Below are 17,631 nucleotides of genomic sequence, written 5' to 3' on the forward strand. Positions count from 1 at the left end.
TAAAAGAGGGAATTTGTGGCTGAGAGTAAGACATACTGCCTTACTTTTGCCAGGCCTCAAATGATTATGGTCTCTCTTTTTAAATAAATCATAAGTGAAAATTTCTCCACTTGAAAAGACAGACATCAGAAGGATTTTTCAGCAAAGTGCCCTTATTTTTTTATTGAAATTTATTTTTAAAAATAATCCAGTATTACCCAAACTTTTTGCAGCCCCTGTTTATTCATTTTCTCTTACTCAACCATATCTGAGTTTCAAATATCTGAGCAATTACTTGAGCACCCTTTCCACTTCCCACCACTGTTCCATCTTAGGAGAAGTAGACAATGGAGGTTTGTCTGTGGTCTCAAGACAACACCTGGCCATTCCTCTCCTTTGTGGTGATTTACCTCCCTGCTTTAAACTGTAGATAGTGGACAGGAATGACATCCAGTCACAACTTCCCCTTTCTAATTTGAGGGCACCAAAGCCAGATTCTCCTAAGATTGATAACAGAAAGTTAAATGCTTGCAAGAATTTCTCATGATGTACCACAGAATGTAAAGGATATTCCCTTGCTATAACTTAGGGAAAGTTTCTCATGGAAATGGAATGGCCCAAGGCCTGTTGTACCATGCTCTCCAAGTGACAGTTTCATCAAGTCCATATGTTCACAGATGAAGGAAGTGTTGTCACATGGCAAATGGCCAAGAAAGCCCCTGACCCACTTCCACAGGATTGTCCAAGAGTGCCTGGCACATTTCACCCCGCAATTACTCCTATCAATTGTGAACAGATGGGTGCAATACTCTTTAAGTCATAGTGAAGTGACTTGTATTTGGCCATTATCCAAGCAAAATGAAAGAAGGTGCTGTTGTCTATCTGGCCCAACTACAATATAGGATTCATAAAATAATGACCTCTGGTTCGATAATGACAAAGTCCAAGGCTGCCAGGATGGGTGCTTTTATGACAGCAACTCAGAGACCATCATTCACAAGTTTCAAATTGGTTACAGATTTGTGGGATAGACTTGCCTTGTTGTTGGCTTCCTTTAATTTCAGACTCTATGGCCTTTGCATATTGCAGCAGCTTGTTAAATATCTGGTAAGATTTTTACATTTCGGTTTGATCTAAGTCAGGATTATCTGCCAATTTAGGATTATCTCACAATTTACTCTAGACAGATAGTTCTGAGAATAATATGCACGAACCCTAAAGTGTTCCTGACACAATTATTCTGGGTGATTTTTCGAATCCTGTTCCCCTTAGTGAGGTTGTGGGGTCTTACACTCCAATATTCATTATAGTAACTAACTTGCCATTGCATGTCACCTTCTTCCTAATTTCATCTTCCAGGACATCTACTTTGCTTGACTCTCTTTACTTGTGGTCACAAGTTCTACACTAATATAATCTTAGTTATCGATGAGATCTTAGAGTCCATTGAGCCTCACTTCCACTTGAAGCAGAAATTGCCTCTGGACTCTCTAGTGATGATCCATATCTTCTGTGACAAGGTGTGCATGACTGCACAAGATGACTCATTTTATTATTGGATAGATCTAATTGTTAGTAAATTATTTTATGTAATTGAAACCTGACTTTGTCTAATTTAGGCATGTTGATCTTAGTTCAGCCCTCTAGAGTAATACAGAGCTATATAATTTCATTTTTACTTGAAGTCATTCAGGTAATTGAGGACAGCAGTTATTATTACCACACAGTCTATTTGGCAATGCTTATACTTTTTGATTGATCCTTGTGTCCTTAATTTTGTTTTCTTTCTCTTATGCTTCACTTATTACTCTTATTCCACATTATTTTGTGTCCCTAAAGAATTTATGCCTTTGGGTGAGGATGTGGAAAAAGGGGAACCCTCTTGCACTGTTGGTGGGAATGCAAACTGGTGCAGTCACTCTGGAGAACAGTATGGCAGTTCCTCAAAAAGTTAAAAATAGAACTCCCCTATGACCCAGCAATAGCACTGCTAGGAATTTACCCAAGGGATACAGGAGTGCTGATGCATAGGAGCACATGTACCCCAATGTTCATAGCAGCACTCTCAACAATAGCCAAAACATGGAAAGAGCCTAAGTGTCCATCAACAGACGAATGGATCAAGAAGATGTGGTTTATCTATACAATGGAATACTACATGGCAATGAGAAAGAATGAAATCTGGCCATGTGTAGCAACATGGATGGACCTTGAGGGTGTTATGCTGAGCGAAATAAGTCAGTCAGAGAAAGACAAATACCATATGATTGCATGTATAGGAGGATTAGGAGGAACTTAACGGGGGACTGTGGAGGAGAAAAAGGGGGGAAATAGTGGGGGAGAGGGCGAGAGGCAAACCATGAAAGACTCTTGAATACTGAGAACAAACTGAGGACTGATGGGTGTGGGGGGGGAGGGGGAGTGATGTGCATGGAGGAGGGCACTTGTGGCGATGAGCACTGGGTGTTATATGGAAACCAACTTGACAATAAACTATTTGTAAAAAATAAAAATAAAAACAAAACAAAAAAATTTTAAAAAATAAATAAATTTTTTAAATTAAAAAAAAAAAAATAGAGCTACCCAATGAACCAGCAATTGCACTACTAGATTTTTACCCAAAGGATAAAAAAAATACTATTTCAAAGGGATACATGCACCCTGATGTTTATAACAGCATTATCTACAATAGCCAAATTATGGAAACAGTCCAAGTGTCCATCGACCGATGAATAAAGAAGATGTGGCATATATATACACAATGGAATATTACTCAGTCATCAAAAGGATGAAATCTTGCCATTTGCAATGACATGGGTGGAGCTAGAGAGTATTATGCTAAGTGAAATAAGTCAGAGAAAGACAAATACCATATGATTTCACTCATATGGGGAATTTAAGAAACAAAATAAACAAGCAAAGGGGAAGAAAAAGAGAGAGAGGCAACCTAAGAAACAGACTGATAACTATAGAGAACAGACTGATGGTTACCAGAGGGGAGGTGGGTGGGGGAATGGGTTAAATAGGTGATGGGGATTAAGGAGTGCACTTGTTGTGATGAGCGGTTTGGAAGTATTGAGTCACTGTATTGTACCCCTGAAACTAATATTACACTGTATGTTAACTGAGATTTAGATGAAAACTTAAAAAAAGAATTTATGCCTTTGGTGTACACAGTGTTTTAAATTACTCAATTGTTTTCATCATTCATGTATTCTATTAATATTTAAGTATTTTTATGTATGTGCAGGTCTAGGAAGACAGCAATGACTAAGGCCAACTCCCTGCCCTCAAAAAGTGCTTATTGAAGTGTCTCATTCTGACTTTTCTCAAGTTGTTCATTATACCTGTAGTGAAAATGATCAGTGGAATACAATCAGTTGATGAAAAGAGAAAACCAGAAGACTGGAATGTTGACACATACATGCTTTCAACTAATGTTACAATTGTTTAACTGATGACTACTCCTTGCTCCTCTTTCTACTACTTACTTTTTGTATGTTAAAAGATGTTTGTCTTGGGGCACCTTATGGGTTCAGTTGGTTAAGCATCTGAGTCTTGATTTCAGCTCAGGTCATGATCTCATGGTTGGTGAGTTTGAGCCCTGCATCAGGCTCTGTGCTGACAGTGTGGAGCCTGCTTGGGATTCTCAGTCTCCCCCTCTCTCTGCTCCTCCCCTGCTCACTCTCTCTCTCTTTCTCCCTCTGTCAAAATAAAGACAAACATTTGAGAAAATATATTTTTGAAAAAGGTATTTGTCTCTGAAAAAGATGTGTTTCTTACAAACGTTATTTAGTTATCAAACATTGATGAAGACAGAAGCCTGAGGTGAAATTAACTTTTGGACTGAGAATAGAAGCCTCAGCCCAATCATGTTTTACTTATTGGCCATTTAAAAGTGGTAGTTTTACTTTTGCTCCATCCAGAAGAAAGATATTCCTTATGAGTTGACAATATAAGGAAAACTAAGTGAAAATTTAAACCAAGTGACAAGATGTCAGTGGTCCCTCAGGATGGAATAAGACTATAGATTCCTGAGAAATATTGATTTGGGTCCCAAAAAGATACCTGGAGAAACAGTAAGCTTGACAGAAGGGAATATTATGATCCAAGAGCTATGTCTTTGTGTGGGTAGCCCTGGTATTGTGCCCCTACTCAGATGCTGTCTATGCCCTCTTCAGCTGGCCCTGAAGGGCTCTGGGGTCTAGAGTCACCTCATGGGTCTGCCTTCCAGTGCCTGTTCCTTGTCCCTTCCCCCACTCCCCAATGCTAGCTGCCCTGTCAACATGGTTATACCTCTGCAGAGGGACAGAATCAGCTTTCCAATCCAGAAAAGCCATGAAGGCATTCTTGGTCACTTGCACTTGACATCTAGAGAGTCAGGTCAGAAACTATGAACTGATAAATTGAGGGCCATAGGATGCTGATGAGCAAAATTGTGCACAATCTCATCTGTCTGCTTATGTGAGAGTGTTTCTAGTCCCTAAAGTTCTCAGTTACTGTGCTCAGGCAGCTTTTGTTTGAATGAGAGAGTCAAGCCATACTCAGGAGCAGTAGCTGAATCATGTCCCAGCATCATAGTGGTGTGGAAAGCCACTTAGATAGGTTTGCCTGGTCTGTTTATAGACCACCATGTTTCTTCCTACTCATGTCCTTTGTTCAAAGGTCAAAACACTCTACACTGTTCCACTCTTCTGCCTTAAGTCTTACCTGCTCCAAGGACCAGCTAGCTGAAAACTCATCCACTCTGCCTGCACATGCCAGTCCATAGAGACTCCTTATATTTAGTGATCATCATATTTATGTTAAGTTTGGGATATTCTGTAATGTTGGGGAATATGTCTTGTCTTGGCCACTACACTTGGTGGTAAAGTATGGAATGGGTATCATGTTCTGCTTCAATCACTTGGGTAATGGCATCAAAAAGTAGCTGGAGAGAAGGAGAGTGGTGGTCAGCCAAGGTCAGGAGAGGAAGGGATGTGGTGGAGCTTGACCTAGTCCCAAGAAGAAACTAGACATTGCAAGCATCACCTTCAATGACCCATTTACTCTATCACCATGACCCTATGAGCAGGACTATTTCCCTTTTCATTTTCATTTCCTTAAGACTTGCTTTCCCCTGCAGGGTCAAGGCCATTATTGATGTTTGTTTTAACCTCATTTATCTGTGAAAGAGATTGGCTGCATAAAGTGAGAGGAAGGAGGCAGGTGACACCATTCCATGTGATTTACTCTAGGGCTCTGCCCCATCAAAGGAAGCCTTGTTGGTTTTCTTTGTGACTTCCAGAATGTCTAGCTCAGTGACATAAAATATGTGCCTTATAAGTATGTGTTGATTGTTTGAGTAACATTTGCCAAGCTACATAAAACAAATGAAATGAGTAATAACTCATTTATTCATGGGGCAACCTTCACCATTCAGAAGATAGAAATAGCCTTATAGCAGCAAAGAAACTCCTGCACATTGAGACCAGCACTTACTGACTTATGATTGTGTGTAAATTAAAGTTCCTGATGGAGCCATCTTCAATATTTCCTAGAACAGAGATTAAAGGGAGGTGCTGTGGCTTGCTGGTATGTTAGTGATATCTACTCAGGAAGGAGGAGACAGTGAAATTCCTGGATATTTAATATGGGGGCATACATCTCTCTGCACATCTCAGTATGGTCTGGCAAGGGTTAGGTGGTTTGCTCTGTTCAAGAAGTAAACTTGTTAGAATTTTTTAAAAAAGCTGCTTGAACAATAAAGTCAGGAAATCTACCTGGATTACCTGGTTCCTCAGTGAGATTTTAAAGAAAAGTCGTTACTAATAATACCAAGTGTTGGTGAGGATGTGGAGCTCCAGGAACTCTCTTTGCTGGTGGAGTGTATATTGGTGCAGTAATGTTGAAAAAATTTAGGTGGTATCTATTATATATATCCCCATGTCCCTACAATTCTACTCCTGGATGTACTCAACAGGTATGAGGGTTTATCTTCATTATAATATGTACCAAAGCTTTCATTATTAGCTTTATTCATGACAGCTCCAAACTGGAAACAACCATAATGTTTCTATACACAGTAGAATGGCTAAATACATTGTTGTGTATTGATGCAGCAGAATGTTATACCAACCAGAAAGAGCATACCATTAGCATTCTAACAGCATGGAGGAATCTTACAAACAGAATGTTGAGCAAACAAACCAGATATAAACGTATACATACTATCCTCATTTATATGAAGTTCAAGAACAAGCAAACCTGTTGTGTGGGGTAGAGGTCAGATAAAGATTGTTCTTGATTGGAACGGGGAGCGAGGGAACATTTGGGCAGTTGTAAATGCTCTAAATTACCGTCTGGATGGTGGTGACATCAGTGCATACATATGCAAAGATTTACCCAGCTCTTCTCTTAAGATTTGTACACTTTACGGTGTTCAAGTTTTATTTTAATGAAGGAAAATAAAGAATAAGGAGGTATTACTAACATGTGACATGGAGTAGTTTGCCCCAGACCCCTGTATCTTTATTTGTTGAGAGGTTATCAATGTACTTATGGCTCTTGCCTCTGAAACTTGTGATGAATTTTAGCTTCTTACTCCTGTTCTCAACTTGCTCTGGAAAGAGCTCAGGTCTGGGGTCAGGAGGCCTCTGCTATAGTCTCTCTACCCCTCCTGCCAGCTGTTTACTTATGGGTAGGTTCACCAGGGAAGTCTATGAAAGAGGTATCTCAATCCCTCCTTCACCTGTAACCCACAGGGTTTGGTGAAATCATGTTATGTACAACATGTCAAAGAGTTTTAGGAAAAAATCAAAAGGGCCACCCAAATACCAAGATGATTGCTGTACTTGAACTTGATGAAGTTGATAGCAGCTATTGACTTGAATCTTATGAAATGTTGCCATTAGAGACCATGCTGTGACCTCAAACAATTGGGCAGTGATTTATGAATCATTTTGGTACTCAGCCTAAGGCAGTCGGGTTGCACATGAGGGTGACTTGTGTGTAGGGAAATGCGGTGATTACAGAAGCAGCCAGTGCCAAGAGGCCTGAGGGCCCAGGTGACACACTGGTCGGCATCAGGGGTTCAGAATTATATTCTTTTCAAAGCAAAGCCTTTGGACCAGTGTGGCTAGGTGAACAGTGCTCTGCTCACACAATCCAGTCTAGTTCTGGCTGTTCTACCAAGTGGCTGTGTGATATGAGGCAGTCACGTCACTTCCCTGGGCCTTAGTTTTCTTATATGAAAAATGGGGCACCAGATGTCTTAGGTACTTCTCAGCTTTAACTTCCTGTGTGTCTTTCTCATACAGCTAATTCTCAGTTATTTCTGTACATGTATTATGTGGTCAATTTAAAATCCTGAACTGGCTTTTTCTTTTCATGTGTCTGTTTTCTGTCATTCCTAGTTTTTGTGTTCAGGAAAGGCAGATTCATTTTTGAACAAATAGATCTTTCATAACTCTCCTGGGAACAATCATGTTGTCTCCTACCAGTAATGTCCGTCTTTCTGGATTATCGATTATCCATCATTTTGATTACCCAGTATTTCTCTCTACCATTAGTGCAGATGACTAAGTGCTGCTGAATGACACAACTATATCCCTGTGCCTCCTGCTTCCCTCTGCTTTATTGGATCCCTAGCTTGGCATGCCTTGATGAGCAAAGCTGAGCATTGGTAATGTTCTGGTTTTGGCCACATTTTCCTAAGGATTGTGAGGGCAGCTCTGTCACTGCTTCCAGGGACCGGGGTCTGGCACCTGAGCCAGTGACGGTACTTGTGGGAGGAGGACAAAGCCAGGGAGGAGAGAACTGCCAGCACTGGGGAGGTGAGCACTGAGGTGTAGCACGACACGCTTATGGGCTTCTTGCCCAGCCTGAGCTTTTCAAGGCTGAATGAAAATGCAGAGCCAAGGAGAAAATATCTCATTCTCCCCAGGCCAGCCTGGGCAGAGGTCTTATTTTGCACGTGGCAGGACCTGGGGAAGGAAGAGGAGGGGCGATGGGGCCAGGAGAGGGTGACTTGGCAGTGTCTGGGAAGGAATCAGGCCCTAGTATTATTGCTCAGGGAACTGGAGAAAAGCTGTGTGGCACCTTTATTTTTCCATTTCCTTCATGACCATTTCTACAGGGATTTTTCTTCCTGTCTCATGTTCCAGATTCTTCTGTGGGGGTTCTGTGGGTCAGGGGCAGGAAAGTAGGCCAGGCCTTGGCCTCTGAAGATACTCTTTTTTCCCTGCCAGCCCCTGCCTCTTTAGAGAATAGTCCTGATTCCGGCTTTAGGGGTGTCTAAGCCCTTCTCTCTGAAGTTTTGTGCCGCCTTTTCTCTGTATTGCCTCTGCCACTCCCTAATTTGGTGTGGAAGTTTGCTTTCTGAAGCCCCTGCTAGATGAGGGCATACTGACCACTTCAGTGCCCACTCCCAGCTGAAGTGGTACTCCCTTCAAAGCAAGCCCCCCAATGGGGACTAAGGCCAGTGATTCCACCTATGACCAGACCCTGTGGGTTCTGCACCCTGGGAACTGTTTTGCGATGTGGTGGTGCAGATTCCTTTCTTTTTTTTTTTTTTTTCCCTAAATTATCTATTATAGTGACAAAACCTTGTTTTTGAACAAGGTTAATTTAATTTTTGGAAACAGCCTAACTTCATTTGGGGAAATCTAGGGGAATAGGTAACCAAATCTGGGCAGGCTGAATGATAGTGGTTTTAGTATTAAAAAAACTAAAAAAAGTAAGTTTTCCCTATGAAGTAATGACACAATTTGCTTATTGTTTATAAAAGGACAGTGAAGGTTGTTTTCAAGAAGAGACCAAAAATGTTTTCAGCATCTACTGGGATAAGCATAGAGCCCAAAGGGGCAGCCACGAGGAAGTCACCAAGTTCAGTTTGGGAGGGTCGGGAGGTTGCTTGTGGGTCTGCAGCATCATACGAGGCCCAGGGCACTCTCTGTGACTGCAGAGACACTCCTGCGCCTTGAGGGGAGGGCAGGAGGACTAGTTCAGGGCTTTTGCCAAGTCCCCTATAAATCCGAATTCACATGTTGCTGGGGAGGGAGACTGAATGAGAGGATCTGCGTCAGAGAGGACCACCTGATGTGGACAGAGTTCACCCCAAGCCAGTGGACCTGCATAGAACTACAGGCAAAAAAAAGCTTGAGAGAAGTGGGAATAGGACAATGTGTTCCTTATGTAATTCAAACGGCCTTTGTCAAGTTGTCTTGAAGAGCTGTTCTTTGAAAGAGTTGGGGATGTTAGAACCAGGGTCTGGGCTATGACCAGACAGTTTGGTTCCCAAGGGCTCATGCTGTTTTTCAGAACAGTGACCAAAGACATGGGGCAAGCTGAGGTGGCTGCTGGAGAGAACTCTCCCCCAAAGCTATGAACAACCAGGTTTTTCTTTCATGGGTGGGGTCCTCAATGATGAACTGATGTTGGGGACATTCTAACTACATCCATCCAGTTGCTGAGCTCAGCATCAGCAAGGGGCCTAGTCTGGAGTAGGGGGGAGAGCTGATGCAGACGGATCATCTCCTCTATACCAGGCATTTATATATCTGCATCATCTCAGGTAAGATGGACATTATGATCCCCATTTTACAGATGAGGAAACAGAGGTACATACAGTGAAGCTGCTTCCTATGATATCCTCACTGCCTTCTCCCTTCTCATTGCACACTTGTTCAATCTTTGTGTTCTGCACGTTACATTATGATTATTTTCTCACTCCTAGTGATTCTAATGAGATTGGTCTAGGATGGGGCCAGGCTTTGGTATTATTTTAAAAGCTCCCCAGGTGATTTTCATGTGCAGCCAGGGATGAGAACTGCTGATCTAGATTGTAGGTTTTCATTTTTGTGTATCCCCAGGGTCTAGATCAAATTTCAGTGTGTATCAGAATGAGTTGGAGAGTTTGTGAAAACACAAGTTGCTGGCCCTATTCTCAGAGTTTCTGATTCAGCAGGTCTGAGGTTGACCCAACAGTGTGCATTTCTAACAAGTTTCCAGATACTGCTGCTGCTGCTGCTGCTGCTGGTCTGAGGACTATACTGTAAGAGTCCCTGATCCCTTGGAACGAGTGTATGCAGTTAGTGGATGCTGTTTGAATTGGGCACATGACCAAGTTGTCCAAGGATTTGAATAACCCTGGCTTGATTGGTAGTGAAGCCTGCCCTCTTACTATGATTTTAGGCCTACGGTCAGGGAGCCTGGGAAGACAAATGGGATGGCCCTGATGTCTACTCAACCTCTGAGAGGAGGGTAGAATGCACCAGTCTTTAGAGTCTCCTCACAGGGAGAGACAATACCAGTTTCTTGCCAGGAAGCCTAGTGGATGTTGCATGTTCAGAAATTCTGAGTAGAGAGGTTCAAGGCAACTAAGAGGTCCTAGAGTCCTAACCCAGGACATAGATTTCTGGTGCAAGGTGTGACCTGACAAAAGATGGTCATGGATATACACATCCCAGAGTTGTTTGTTATAAAGTGTTTGTTGAATCTGCTTTAACAAATTCCACCTTGTTTTTGCCGCACAGGAAATTCAGAAGATGGTTTAGTGATGTCAGAGGTTGAGGAATGGGGTCCTGAGCCATCCTGAGTAGGAGAAAGAATTGTTGGGGGTGGAGCTGCTGTGACAGTCTGGGTAACTAGAACTGGAAAGGATGTTTCAGGCCAGAGCAGGAATAGGGTGTTTAGCAGAGGGGGAGGAGAGGTATGTCTGCAAATGCAGCAGAAGATACGGGGAGTTCCTTCCTCCTTCGGGAGGGATGTCTTGGACACCTGGAGACTCACATTACCAGGTTCTGTTGAACAGTGAATGCTTTTTAGAAATATGTCCTAAAACAAATCTTCACTTAAGTGCTTGCTATGTACACAACATTGTTCTAAATGCTGCATGCGGCCTCCAAAAAATAAATAATATGATGTGGAGTATGATGTGTCACGTAATTGGTGCAGATAAGTCTTCAAGAATTGAGGGAGGAGTCCTTTGTGCTATGTGGCTGCAGAAGCTTTGGGAAGGCTGAGTCCACTGGTCCTGAGGGCTGAGTGAGTGTGAGATGGACAGTGATAATGCACAGAGTGATGTTGGGGTGTGGCTCCTAATGTATGAGTAGCTTAGATTAGGTATAATGAATGTTTGTGGGGAGCGATGATGAGGATGTGGATGGCAAGGGGAAATGAATGTAAGATCCTTGTTCTAGTTTGTTGTTCTATCTTGCCTTCAAAGCATGAGAACTGGGACTGTTGGTGACCCTCCTGGGATCCCCTATCTTTGGCAGTAGGGCTGCTGGTATGGACTACTTCTTAGAAGATTTTCTCCAAGGAGTCCTCACACACAAAATTTCATCTTTTTTGGTTTGTTTTCCAGAAATATTGGAGGTTGGAGGGAGGAGAGGAAAGCTCCCCTCCACTACTTTTTACAGTTGGGAGGACTGGGATCTAGGGAAGAGAATGGGCAAAAAATGATGCTCTGGGTGTAGGTGGGATGCAGGGGGTGGATGAGATGGACATGTGAATGGAATGCTGTTTGCTTAGGGCAGGGGTGAAGGACACAGTCTTCCTGGAACAGCACTGGGACATGGATGCTAGATTCTAGCATTGTTTCTTGTGTAATTTGTGTTTTTATGGGTCTGGAAGGAAGTATAGAAAATAAGAGAGGTCAGAGTGGCAGTGACATTGGGACCATGAGGCCGGCCATGGCTGCAAACCTGAGCCAGAACAGACTTGTGATGCAAGAGGCCTATATGTGAGTGGTCACCAAGAAGTTCCTGACTGACTGGGCTCTCTTTACCTATGAGGGTAACAGCAGTGACATCCATGTCACTGGCACTAGTGAGAGGGGCCTGGAGGAGATGGTGGAGTTGTTCAACAGTGGGAAGGTGATGTATGCCTTCTGCAAGGTGAAGAACCCCAACTCTGACTTGCCCAAGTTTGTCCTTATCAACTGAACAGGTGAGGGTGTGAACGATGTGCAGAAGGGAGCATGTGCCGCCATGTCAGCACTGTGGCCAGCTTTCTGAAGGGGGCCCATGTGACAGTCAATGTGAAGGCTAAGGAGGATGTGGAGCCTGAGTGCATAATGCAGAAGGTAGCCAGGACCTCAGGTGCCAACTATGCCTTCCACAGGGAGAGTGGCCATTTCTGGGACATGGGCCCCCAGGTCCCAGTGGGCTCTGTGTACTAGAAGTCCAATGCCATATCTGAGATCTGAGCTGGCAAAGATAGCTTCTGGGCCAAAGCAGAGGAGGAGGAGGACTCACAGGCTGGAGGAGAAGTGGTGGGAAGAGAAGTGGCAGCCACTGGAGCAGGAGCACCAGGAGCAGGGACTGTATGAGGCCTCCTTCCAGGAGCAGTGCTATCAGGAGAAACAGGGCAGTGAGGCTGGACCCCAGGGGAAGTGTGAGCAACAGGAAATAGTTTCAAGGAACAGAGAGGAACAGGAGCCTGTCTGTAAGCAGCCAGCACATGCATGGGGGATTTTCAAGCAGAAGGAAGAGACCATGTCCACCACATCTATCTCCAGCCCCAACCAGGCAAACTGAGGAGTCCCTTCCTGCAGAAGTGGCTCACCCAACCAGAAACGTACGTCAGCAAAGAGCTGACCCATGCCTCATCAAGGCCCAGGGAAGATCTCCATGAGGAGCCAGCACCTAGCACTCTGCTGTGTCTGGTGCAGACAGAAGAGGAGGCCATGTATGAGGAGCCCCCAAAGCAGGAGACTTTCTATGAAGAGGTCAGTGCTGCAGCACTAAGATGCTGGCTCTGAGCATGTGGACCATGGGGCTGAATGGGAAAAGGCTCTGTGCTCAGACCCTATATGACTACCAGGTAGCCAAGGACACTAAGATCTCCTTCAACCTCAAGAACCCCATCATGGGCATTGAGGTGATCAATGATGGCTGGTAGCATGGCTCTGGGCCATATAGCCACTTTGGAATGTTTCCTGCCAACTCTGTGGAGCTCATTGAGTGAGGACCCTCCACTGCTGGCTGTACCACAGCCATCCTTCCCTTCCCCACCCAGATGTGCTTTACTTGTTGCTAGGAGAGGTGGTGTTCATGGTGTGAGGGCCATGGGCACTCCTCCAGGAGTGGAGGAGCCTTGTCTTCCCAAAGACCAGCCCTTGGGCTTTCTCAGGCTCAGTGGCTCAGCCTCTGTTTTTCTAAATGCAGCAATACCCTGGTGATTCCCAAGCATGCTCTGGCAGCTCCCAGTCCCTCCCAACCAGCCTGGTCTTTGACCCCAACAGAACACATTGAACCAAGACATGCCCATGACCACCTTCGGTGACCTCTGCCTGAGGAGAATGGTGCTGCCAAGCTGGGAAGCCTGAGCAGGAGCTTTACCTTTTCTTTCTTTTCCTCTTGGCTCTAAAGTATGTTGGCTATTGCTGTTAGTGACCCCTGGGAAACGTGAACTTAGCAGAGTTTATAGCTGAAGTCGTGAAAGTTTGGGCAATAGTAGATCATCTTTCTGGATTGCTTTGTGCTCCAGGTCATCTTTCCCTCTGCCTGGGCTGTGGACTGTGAGCACTGGGGACAGGGATGACCAAGCCTCCACCTGAGTATATGAAAGAAACTATGAAAACATCAGCAAGTATTCTTTCATGTGGTGAGCCCTCTTCTGCTGGCCCTAGTGTGTGCTCTCAACTGATTCTGGTTCAGGAAAAGTAACCAGAGTGCCCATGCCTGCTGTTTCCCTACTTCTGTCCCAGCCCACCCGTGTCTGCTTTCAGGGTAAGAATTGTCCCACACAGGCCCAAGTTGTGATCCACCCTGCTATGGCCCAAAGGCCCATGTGTGGAAAGAAACTCCTTTCCTGTGTGTCTGTGGTGTGTGCACCCTCAGACTTTGGGCCAACCATTAGCCACCTGAAAGAGGCATAAACATTAAGATGTAGGGGGGAAAAAGAAGAAAAAAGAAGAGAAGAGAGGTCAGAGCAGCCCTAGGCAGAGCATAAGTTTCCAACATCTCTTAGTAGCCCCAGCAGGCTGGCATCTCAGGGTTCGCAGGGCCTGTCCTGGGTGCTGTGTCCTGGTACTGTGGCTTCAGGAGTGCCCTCCCCCTACCAAAGCTCATGCTGTTTCCACCCTTCCAGCCTTCTCTGGGCCTCCATGCCCACCTCTGGGCCCAGTGAGAGCTGAGCATTTAATTACAACTGCAACGTCCTCTCTCCCTGTTGGATTGTCCATTAGACAGTGACTTAACTGGTCTGAAGGAACTCCCTTGTTCCACTCCCCCTGTTAAAACCAGTCATGGCTCCCGTAACTGTGAAGTCTGCCAGATCTGACTAAAGGAGGAGGGGGAGGTGGTTGTGCTCTACTCCAGCAGAGGTATCACCCATGAGTATTTATACCAGAGAGGAGTGTTCTGTTGCCTTGGCAACATTCTTGCATGGGTTCTGGTGCTCAGAATATCACAAATCTCAATGTTTCACACTCAATGGGCAGAGATGGAAGAGCAGATGAAAGGGTGAATCTCAATGATCAGGACCAGGCCCAAAGATACAAAGGGTGACTAAGACAGCATATATCAGAAACTGCTGAGGTCACAGAGATATCCACCAGTTCCTCCCTGTCTGCCCTTTCTCCTTCCACCTTTCCCCCTGTAGTTACATCTCTCCCTTCAGTGATGCTCCTGGGGTCTCTTAGTTCTCTCTATGTATCATTCAATCACCAGCATGAATAGAGGGTGCCCGCATGGGCAGAGTGTCCTGCTGGGTGCTGAAGGGAAGTGGTAGGTACAGAGGGAGGAAGAGTCAAGATCCGATATGTGGCTCTTCATCATTGCTTTGGTCCATAGAGAGCTCCCCATTTGTTGGGGGAGAGCGTGGCATTGCTGCCGTGGCACTTCTGCTGGAAGGAAAGGGAAGACCGTGGGGTGATGGGGCCCAAGTTTAGGAGTGTGGTGTTTTCTGATGTTGTCCATCTATGTTTGTATCGTGGTACATATAATGAGATGTGGGATGGCAGAAAGCGTTCATTGCAGAGATAGCTGGTGCATCTCAGGCAAGGGCAGGGTCAGGGATGGTGCTAGAGGGCCCGCAGTAGGATGGTCTGGGGAAGCTGGCCCTGATGAGGAGAGTCCCTGTGTGTCAGAGAAGCTCTCTCCTCCCGGACTCCATCCATGGGACCTTTTCCTGTGGTGATGCAGTCCTCTGTGAGAATGTTTCCTTGGATACAGGAGACCAGAGTAGTGAGGAGGCAAAGAGCCCTGAGGTTGATAGCGCCCCAGTCAGGTGGTTCTTTGGAGAAAATATGCTAAATAGGTGTTTGTATGTCTAAGTCCAAGTATTGATGTTAAGTAAGTAGAGCTTCCTCAGAAATACAACCAAGAGCTGTACCTTCTGTGGCTTTCTATGATGGGATCCTCCTGACCCATATTTTTGCCATCATTTTAAATGCATTAACTGTCTCTATTATGTCTATAATTTATTAGGTACTAGCCATGTGGTAGGCTTTGTATGATAGAGGCTCTTTGGAACCACCCTTTCCCGCTTTGCTGAGAACTGCTGGGCTGTGGCCCTTCTGCCTTGTTAGGAACAAGGAGGTGAGTGCAGAGAGGAGCAAGGCAGAGCCTGGGTCTCAGTGAGAAGGAAAGTGAGAGTGGTTACACCAAGGTGCCTGGGATTCCCTCACACAGGGGTTTCAAGGAAGGTGTGGGCATTGGCCTTTAATCTGCTGAGGAGGTAGGTAGAACCCTGGGGTTTGGATGTTAGGAGATCATGGGTCATCTTTGAAGGAACAGTTTCAGAAGAGTAGTGGGAGCAAGGAAAGCATACCTGAGAATTTCTGCATTATCTGGGAGGCTTCCTGGCTCCATCCTCATTCTCTCCTGGTGTACCATGATCCCTTTTATTTTGGTTCTGTGGGCAGTGGAGATGGCTTTTCTATGGTGCTTTGCTGCCCTTCTGCTACTGGGGATTGCAGGGAGGTAACTGTCTTGCTGACTCTCATACCCTCAGGGTCCCACATTGTCACCTGGTACTTCCTGCCAGCAGGTTAGCTCTTTTATGACCTCTCTCATTCAGTGATCAAGATAGATCCTCGTGAATCTGTGAACTTACTCTTTTAGGTCCCTTTGCCCTCTGGTTTCTAACTCATTTCAGCCTCCCCAAATAGGATCACTGATCCAGCTCCAAAATGACCCCTTCCTCCTCTCCAAAGCATCAAAATTCTTGCTCTCTCAGGCAGCTAATAAATTAATGTACATTTTGTAACTTATGATTGACTGGTGATAGCTCAATGGGCTTTCCTCATGGGAGGATTTGATATTTAAAAGAAGAATGTTAAACTAAAGAAGTAGATCTCTAATGGTGGAATTTCAATTGCCATTGACAATCAGGTGGAGTTGATATTTTGAGAACCCTGGGCTGTATTTACGGAAGACCAGTTATATCCCCTCCTCCTCTGTTCTGTGTCTGTCAGGTTTTATCATGAGGATGGAATTCAGTGCATGGTGCCCCAAACCCAGCTCCAGGGGAAACATAATCAACATTGGGCAGGCAGAAGGTTGACATTTTTTGTGCTATCTCAGAGTGTATAACTAACTAGGCCTTCTGAGTAGTATTAATGGAAAAACTACATCATTGACAACTGAATGGGAATGGAAAGGCCTGCTCTCAGGTGGAAGTGAAGGGAACTAACATTTAACAGATGCCCTCTGTATGCCCTACATTATTCCAGGTACCTGACACTAAGACACTTGTCTTACTTACTTTTCAGACAGGGTGGACAACCAGCTCATGTACATTCAGATGGAGCATCTGTCATTCGTCCCCAGATCGTTCTAACTCCAGAGCCTTATCCCGTGTCTTCATACAAAAATGCTGGACAAGGTCCCCTGTGATTTTCTGTCCCCAGAAAGGCTGTGATCCCTACTAGAGCACGGAAAGAAGTCCTGCTTGAGGAGGGAAGTATACTAGATTCTTCTGGGCTTGACCCTGTTTGAGGGCCTCTCTTGCTCTATTGATGGGAGTAACTAAATGTTGGCTCAGGGATTCTGTTTCCATTCTCTTCTCTTATCAGGACATACAGTTCCTAACTCACTGAGCAACTGACTTGCCTTCCCTGGGGGTTTAAGAAGCAGCCGAGGTCTGTCTCACCCTGGGTGAAGGGTGACCCCTCTTGTACGCCCCCCAGCTTCAGGTTTCCTTTTCATGAGTTGAAAAAGTTCCATGACTTTTTCACTTGAATATTTTAGAGAAACCTTAGGTAGAATGTCTAATATGAAACTGACCAACCTGATCATCACCCTTCCCCCCAAATTTTATCTTTTGCTAGGATTCTCTAGTTCTGAATATGGTACTCTCATTCTCTTGGTTTGAAGCTAGATTACTTTTGATTCCCTCTTCTCCTGTTCCCCAGTCATAAGGACTTCTCTTTTCATCCTTAAAATAATTGGGAGACTGCTATGTTCATCCTTAAAATTATTGGGAGACTAATCCTTGCTTGCCATTCTCAGTGCCAACCCATAGTTAGGACCCTTCATTCCCTCATCCCAGACCCTATTGGCTCACCCAACCCAACTGGTCTATAGTGTTACCCACTAGCTCTTTCTTGTAAGTGAAGTCATCTTCCACAAAGCATGTTTCCTCCCTTTTCTCCTATGGATGAGATTTTTCCTCCCCAAATGCCCTCACCTGTCTCCTTTCTCCCCTCCCCTCCTTCCCCTG

At 44.8% G+C, this 17,631-nt stretch overlaps 1 protein-coding gene, 1 long non-coding RNA gene and 1 pseudogene across 3 annotated transcripts in view; all 3 read left to right on the forward strand.

Moving 5' to 3' along the window:
* The window catches only part of LOC144234340 (kalirin), a 479,489-nt gene that overhangs the window by 90,175 nt on the left and 371,683 nt on the right, over positions 1–17,631 (forward strand). The window lies entirely within an intron of this gene.
* The window catches only part of LOC144234343 (uncharacterized), a 63,930-nt gene that overhangs the window by 24,773 nt on the left and 21,526 nt on the right, over positions 1–17,631 (forward strand). The window lies entirely within an intron of this gene.
* Positions 11,655–12,930, forward strand: LOC144234404 (drebrin-like protein pseudogene; annotated as a pseudogene).

This window comes from Crocuta crocuta, unplaced genomic scaffold (genome assembly GCF_008692635.1).
Source record: "Crocuta crocuta isolate KB4526 unplaced genomic scaffold, BGI_CrCroc_1.0 scaffold45, whole genome shotgun sequence".
NCBI lineage: Eukaryota > Metazoa > Chordata > Mammalia > Carnivora > Hyaenidae > Crocuta > Crocuta crocuta.